This window comes from Thamnophis sirtalis, unplaced genomic scaffold (genome assembly GCF_051295495.1).
Source record: "Thamnophis sirtalis isolate CommonGarterSnake01/CBP01778 unplaced genomic scaffold, rThaSir2_p1.2 scaffold_3, whole genome shotgun sequence".
NCBI lineage: Eukaryota > Metazoa > Chordata > Lepidosauria > Squamata > Natricidae > Thamnophis > Thamnophis sirtalis.
Window position 1 is genome coordinate 85,907,049 of NW_028261383.1, and position 8,270 is coordinate 85,915,318.

The following is an 8,270-nucleotide window of genomic DNA, read 5'->3' on the forward strand; positions in this document are numbered from 1 at the left end:
AAAGCTCCTACCTTGAATGTAAAGTTTAATCTAAGAATAACATGACTGGTGGTTTTTTGTTGTGGTGTAGCTTGGATTGTAACATGCAAAATGGATACTCTGCAAGCTTTTGATTCAATGGAATGTTTTTTTTTCCAGATGTTGCTTATAAAGCATTTTGAAACTTATTGATGAACATATTAGTCAATCTGTACCTGGCTGATGTGTTGCTAATGTTATATGTCTGAGTCCATTATTTTTCAAAAACTTCTATAATTGTTGTACACATCGTGCTCCATCATCACTGATTAATTCTGGAACACCTGCTCTCACAAAAAGTTTCCTCAATACATCAGTGATGTGCCTGGCTGTTGTTGAAATAATTGGAAATGTATCTGGTTACTTTAAAAATGCATCCAGCAGAGCTAAAAGGTTGGATATATAAATGTTCCTGCCTATATGAATTCTTTGCAATAACAAGATAGGTCATCGTTCTATCTTGGTGCTCTTTGGGGCATGTTATTGGGCATAATGACAATCTCTAGAGTTGAGCTTGAGGGTCCAGTTGGGATTACTGCTATTATAGCTCCAATCTACAACACCACTGCATAGGGCCAGAAGTCTGTGTGACTTCTTCTGGCTTATGTTTCTGTATGATTTCAGTCTGCCTTTTGGAGATGAGCAGGGAGGCAGAGACAGCTCAGGAAAGCATGGCCATGATATGACCATCATATGTTTGTCTCAGATCATCTGGGACATGACTCATTTTAGAGGTAATAATCTAATTGCTGGATGCTCACTGATGTCACCAACCACCACAAGAAAAAAGAACCTATTTAATGTCATCATCCCAGTTGTCTAACAGATCTACAGTATTCGGTTTCCAAAGGGCTCTTGGGGAATTTCCTATCCTGTGGTGCGCAGTTCTACCAAGGCCTTGGTCACACTCTGGAACACATTGTGTCTTTGGATTGCAGTTCCTTTCTGCTTATTAATCCCAGGCTGCACTTAACTGAAGAGCTCTGTAAAGATAAATGGGCAGAACAGATGTCAAAATGACCCTGGTGTCAGACTGGAATGAGCCTGACTGAAAATGGTATCTCAAGATAGAGCCTATACCATACAAGTTGTCCTGAACTTACTATTACAATTGGGACCCGAATTTCCACTGTACATTATTGTGGTCATAGGTTCAATTTGATACAATTTTATAACAATTTTAAGGCACTTGTAAAGCAAATCCAGCTTCCCCATGGCCTTTTTTTGCCCAAAATCAGCAAATAAAGGTTGCAAATTGCAATCACACAATTATAGGACATTGCACCAACTGTAAATGTGAGCTGGTTGCCAAGAACCTGAATTGTGATCACGTGTCCACAGATAAATGATGCTTCAGCTTGATAGTTAGGAACACTTATTGAGTCTAAATTAGTTCTTATCTCCAGAGCCCAGAAGGATCTTGCAGATCTTGTTACTAAACTTTGATCTATTATTTATGTGATTTGTTTACATAATTTCTCTACCACCTACTCTACTTCTTTCTCTACTTCTCATAGACTCTAGGCAATTAACAAATCCTTGAAAATGGACAAAGTATCAGGTGAGGGAATAAAGGAAATGTTCCTACCTTCAAAGTGGAACTTTCAGAACAAATCAAGGAACTGGCACTGATGAAAAAAGTCTAGAGGAGATCATAAATTGTAATTGCTTACAAAATAACTACAGTGAAATTAAGAAGACATAGGCCAAAAGGAGATTTCTTTCATCATTACACACATGTTGTCAAACAGCTGGAAGGGTAAAATTTGTCCCAACTCTGTGAAGCTTCTGGGATCCAGTTAAAATATTTTTTTCTGGAGGGATTTTTAGATAACACCATGGCAATGTTTAAACTGCTTTGTTGAGTTGGAGAACACATGCAGTGGAGTAGGAGAAGTATTATTGTGGATTTCTCATTGTATTTATCTTTGTAATTAGTGGACATTTTTACAGTACTGGAAATAATCATTACTGTGGTGGTATAAAAATCTAATTACTTTTATAAAAGGTGTTAAGGACATGACAGTCTACCAGTTTTAGACTGTAGAAATGATGGCAGTATCCAGTTATTGCATCCAAAGTGGAGAAAGATAGTTCATATCTGACATGGGCACTCCCATTGGGTCTGTAAACAAGAGCAATAGTACTTAGACTTATATGCCACCTCATAGTGCTTTACCGACCCATTAAGCAGTTTACAGCATCAGATATTGCCTCCAACAATCTGGGTCCTCGTTTTACTGACCTTGGAAGGATGGAAGACTGAGTCAATCTTGAGACTTGAGGATTGAACTGGTGGCAATTGGCAAAGTTAACCTGTAATATTGCATTGTAACTACTGTGCTAACAGGGCTCTTCCTAAATGAACAGAATATTTTCTTGGGTTTTTCCATGAGTTCATGAAAAATATTCATTTGAGTTCGGGGAGCAATGCAGAGATGATACCAAAGTGCAAGCTATTTCACTGCCTTCTTACTTCCTCCTTAAGTGAGGTAGAGGCTTCCTCTGTCTATGAAACCACAGGTCTACTCTACCCGAGTTTTCCTTGGGTGAACCAAGATGAATAGTTCTAATTCCTTCATCACTTTAAACTGCAAATGCTGCATTTTGACCATAGATTTCTACTAGAAAAATAAGAACATAAGACCAGGCTTAGTAGTTTCATTTCTGGCTGCTTTTTTTTTTAGAAATATATCACAGCATGAAGTGATAGAATTCATGTTCTCAAGTTGTTCTAGCATGTATGATTGATAGTATGTCAAACTTGCCCCAACCCATATTTTTAACTTATAAAACGCATGAAGAAAATGCCAATTAGTATGCTCCTCCTTTTTCTGAACTCATGAAAAAAGTCACAAAAATATGAACACCTTACTAAAAAATATTTTAACAGCAGTCTCCCAACTTCCTATGTCATAGATCAGACAGTTAATTCTGTTATTTCATTTAATTATACCTCTCTTTATCCAGGCAGTTTAGGGAAAGAAATGTTCCTTTGAAACAGATAATAAGAAAATGTGGCAATGATAGAGAATTCATGCATGTGCTGAAATGATTTTATCTCATCATTTAGTATCATATAACACACTCGTAAAATTAAGAATCACATTTCAAAGAAAATAAAGTAAATGAAATATGAAGTCTTATTTAACATTAAAGATCATCAAATGAAATATGTTGTGCAATGCATTTAAAGGTGCTCAGAAGGATGTCCCTGTATGATTAAATCTTGGCATAAAAATGAATATTTCCAAGTAATTTTATAGCAAGTTAAATCAGCATCAAATAGCAATCACTCAAACAAGCAAGAAGCAAAGGCAGCAACAGTGGAAACAGTTTTTTAATTGAGTTACAGGAAAAGTCAAGGAATATGAGTTAATAGATCTTTCTGTTTTAAAAAAGGTCACAATGGAGGCCACTACAAAAAATGGGTCTTGTTCTGAATTCCAAACAATAGAAAATGCACAGGCAGGCAGCCAGACAGACAGACAGGCAGGCAGGCAGGCAGGCAGGCAGGCAGACAGACAGACAGACAGACAGACAGACAGACAGACAAAAAGAAAGAAAGATGTTCAGACCTTAGGAAATATGTGAGGTCATGGAAGAAAGGCTTAATAATAAATTGAAGCTTACATTAAATGTAAAAGAAGAAAACTGTATTGATTGGTCTATTTAACAGAAAAGCTGTAGTGATACCATTTTTAAAAACTGACTCAGAATAAGTGACTCTTGACCTAGTCTTAAAAGAAACTCATCCAGAAATTTGATGTAGCCAAAGCTTTTATCAGACACTATCCTTTGTATGCATTTACTGTATGTGGTTAAAATCCCCTTAAAATCCAAACACTTTCTTCTGAGCAAATATGGGTAGAATTTGATCACAGCAAGAATGGAAATTGGGAACATTCTGCTAAGGCACTGTTTGTAATCACATGCTTGATTTGTGGTGCAGTTTGGTAGTAAACATTATAATAATATATTCAACCTGTATGCCAATAAGTTTAACATTCTTGATAAAAAGCTTGTTCCCTCAGTTTTTTCCGAAGGCTGGTAAGAGGAAATGTTGAAGAAAAAGGGACGTCTCAGAATTTTAAAACTGGAACTCCTCCCTCCCCCCCAATATATTTAAAATAAGTGGAGTTTCTGTTTAAATATCCTTCAAGGGAGTAGGGAAAAATCTCTCTTATATAATAATTTATTTTCCTCCTAAGAACAAGATATCAATTAAACATTCATTAACATTTGTTCTTTGATCTGTTGTGTTTTTCAGTAAAAAAGGATTTCCAGTAGGATTTTCAGAAACCTGCATTGTCAACATTTCCACAGATCAAGCTACCTTAGAAAATATTCATAATTGACTGCATGCCTGAGATTTCTCCATGGAACTACCAAACTTCACCTGAAATATTGAATTTTCTGAGCTGGTGGAAGTTCTAGATATTGCTGTAACAGAATTATAGAATCATGTTATTAGAATAGCTATAGAACCCCAAACTGGTATTGTTTTATCCTTCCTAAACATTCCTTATTTACTTGCTTACTTATTATAATCTTGTCTGATGTTAGACTAAAATAGCATAGATGCCAAAATGATTTTACAGAAAAGATTCTGTTCAATATCTTACCCAAGTTCAGGAATTCTAAAATAACATAGAATCAGAGTTGGGCATGTATAACTTTCAGAAAAAATAGCTTATGGACTCCAATGTGCATCTGGCTTTCTTTTAGGCTACATGACCAGGAGGCTCTTTGCCCAACTTCATGTTATATGCCAGTTATATCTCTTCCTGGACGGGGAGGCCGTCTGCTCAGTCACCTATGCCCTGGTCATCTCCCTATTGGACTATTGCAACACAGTCTACCTCAGGCTATTCTTGAAAAGTATCTGGAAGCTTCAACTGGTGCAGAATGTGGTCATGTGAGCCATACTGGGTGTCCACATGAACTGCACTGGATGCCAGTTTGCCTCCAAGTCCAATTCAAGGTGTTGGCTTTTAATCTCCATGGCATAGAGCCAGGCTATCTATATAACCTGCTTTATCCCATTACATCAGCTCATCTCACTCATTCAGACGGACAAGGTATACTACAGAACCTGTCAGCTAAAGACTTTCAACTGGTAGGGGCTAGGAGCCAGGGTGGTGCAGTGGTTAGAATGCAATACTGCAGGCTATGTCTGCTGACTGCCTGGTTGCCTGTAATTTGGCAGATCAAATCTCACCAGCCTCAAAGTTGACTCAGCCTTCCATCCTTCCAAGGTCAGTAAAATTAGGACCCAGATTGTTGGGGCAATAGGCTGACTCTGTAAACTGCTTAGAGAGGGCTGTAAAGCACTGTGAAGTGCTATATGAGTCTAAATGCTTTTGCTATTGCTAAGAGCTGGGCCTTCTCTGCCACTGCCCTTGCATTGTGCAACATCTTGCTCTCAGAAGTGAGGAAAGCCCCCAATCTTTTGGCCTTCCACAAAGGGATTAAAACTTGGCTCTGTAGCCTTGCATAGGGCACATAGTGACCTACAGAACCATGTGGCTGGCTGGCCCTATGAGAATCTCCCACCTGCCTATAGTAACAGCTGTTGATTCCCCATTTTGGAATTCTTCACGTTCTGAATTTTTTATGATGTTTTTTATAATTTTAAAGCTTTTCATCCTAAATTACTCTGATTTAAATGTTTAATTTTGTTGATTACGTTGTGCACTGCCCAGAGTCCTTCTCTGAAGTAGACAGATCATTAAGAGATGTGAAATACAAATGAATAAACAAACAAACGATTATGGAAAGTATGAGGCTAAACAAGGAATGTCCAGCAGGGATAAGCTTAGGTTCTTTTTGAAACTATAGTGCTGCAGATGTAAGTGCATGAGCAGCTCTCCAGATCATGGTGCTCAGAGTTGCAGGAAAGGGTAGATTGAAATTTTCAGAAGGGTGCATAAAATCCACCTTTCTTTAGAGACATGTACTGTAGATGTTACATTATGCCATGCTCTCATGTACAGGGTTTTACATGGCTTCCATTCCTCTTCTTTAAAAGGGAGGATGGGCATTAGCTCATAAAGCTAACACACTCTCTATAGTCCACCAAAATAGGAAGATCCACGAACCATGAATGTAGTTCCAAGTACAGAAGCTTGCATCCCATCTACCCACATCTGAAGAGTCACCTTACAACAAAACTAGTCACATGGTGCCTCCTGGTGGCCAGTGTAATTGAAAATATCATCCCACAGATACACCGTGTAAAAACAGAGAAATGTCCCCCACAGTCCAATAGCCCATATAATTAGTGATTTTCTATGACTAACTATGAACTTTCATATCCCTGGCCTTAATTCAACATTGGTTTCAGTTGGATTGTGCTAGAAATAAACTGGAAGTCAGTGCAGATTTTAGTAGTACCAGCAAGGTATAATCCATGGAGTGAGTAGCAGTTACTAATTTAGCTGCTATGTTCTGAATGTTTTGAGTTCTCATAAGCAATTCAACCCAAAGCTACATACATATTCTTCACTATTAGTAAAAAGTACATAGGAGGTTTGTGCTCTTGGTGGAGTGGTAAGTGAGAGCTACCAAACTAGTAAATCTTCTCCATGGTGCTTATTTGTAACTGAGAAATGAGATGTGGTATTCTGTTTATTTTTTTCTATTTTGTGCATCATTAATACATTAAATGAGTTCAAAATAACCCAGATATTTTTGCTTTGTTGGTAGATATGAATTGTATTCCACCACTTTTTGATGGTGTTAGTATCCATTAAGGAGTGGGTGTGGGTGGATGGGTGTGAGGATGTGAAAATCTGACCCTTAGTATGAATATTGAATATTGGCCAGCATAGGTATCTGCCCCGATGGAAAAATTCTTGCTTTGCTAATCCATTCTAGTTTTTTTATTGCTGTAATGAATTAGGAATGAGGATACATTTGGGAACTCTTCTAAAATAGTCAGAATGTAACAGCTAAATTATTAACTGATATTCACTCTATGGATTATATCTTGCTAGTATTAAAAACTAGATTGACTTTCAGTTTATTTGTAGCACAATTCAGTTAACAGCCGGTGTTGAATGGAGACCAGGGATATACAAAATGAAGTCCTCAGTTAACTACAGAAATTTGCTGGGTGTATTTGGGCTCCTCATTAGTTTTCAGTCCAAGCTACCTTGCAGTCTTGATGAAGCAATAAACTAGGGAAAGGAAGTTGTACTGTAGCAACTTGATTTCCAAAGCTAAGTGACCAAGAACTTGTGATCTCTCTCTCTCTCTCTCTCTCTCTCTCTCTCTCTCTCTCTCTCTCTCTCTCTCTCTCTCTCTCTCTCTCTCTCTCACACACACACACACACACACACACACACACACACACACACACTTCCAAGTCACACCATTAAAATTTACAGCAGTGTAATCTCAAGATGCAAGGTGGAAGGTTGCCCTCTATATTTAAAGGTGGATTATAAATCTAAATAAAATACATGTTTCAACATATGTATTGTCTTTGAATAGTTCACTTATTTCAAGAGAACCTGGGAAGTGACCTTCATCAAATGCATTGCTTTAGATGTTGCCAGTGTTTTTGATAACATTGTTATAGAATGCTCTTCATACTTGCATAGAGAGCTATGGAGATGACTTTAAGGGAAATAGACAAGAACCATCATATACAGTAAGCAGAGTGAGCTGAAACAATCCCTAAGATCTAGGGAAAATATAGTATCAAGAAACTTAGGCAGGTTCCTCCATGATTAACTGGAATGTAAGAGGGAAAGGAGTAAATTTTTACCATAAACATTCTTCCAACAATAATTTTCTCCATCTCAATAAATCCTTCTTAATTTCATTTCATATTTTAACATAATTATGACATGAATTCATACAATTTATATTAGTTATGATACCCAAATATTCATTTTTTTTCAATCTGAAAGCCACTTATCAATTTTTGGGGGGTCTATCTTAATGTTTTTTGAACTTTTCCCTTATTTTAAATCCAGACAATTCATCAAATTCTCTTGTTTTTCCATTACTACATCTATCCTTCTTCTTAAAGGATTCTTCTCCAAAATTAGAACCAAATCATCAATAAATATCTTTAGTTTATACATTTATTTCTTAATGTTCACACCAGTCTAATTTCTATTACATTTCTATTTAAAACTTGAAGAACCAGAAAATGAACGACAATGAAAAAAGCAGGCATCCCTGCCTCATTTCTTTCTGTATTTCACAATCATTTGGGCCCTTTGTGAAAATGTATTGAT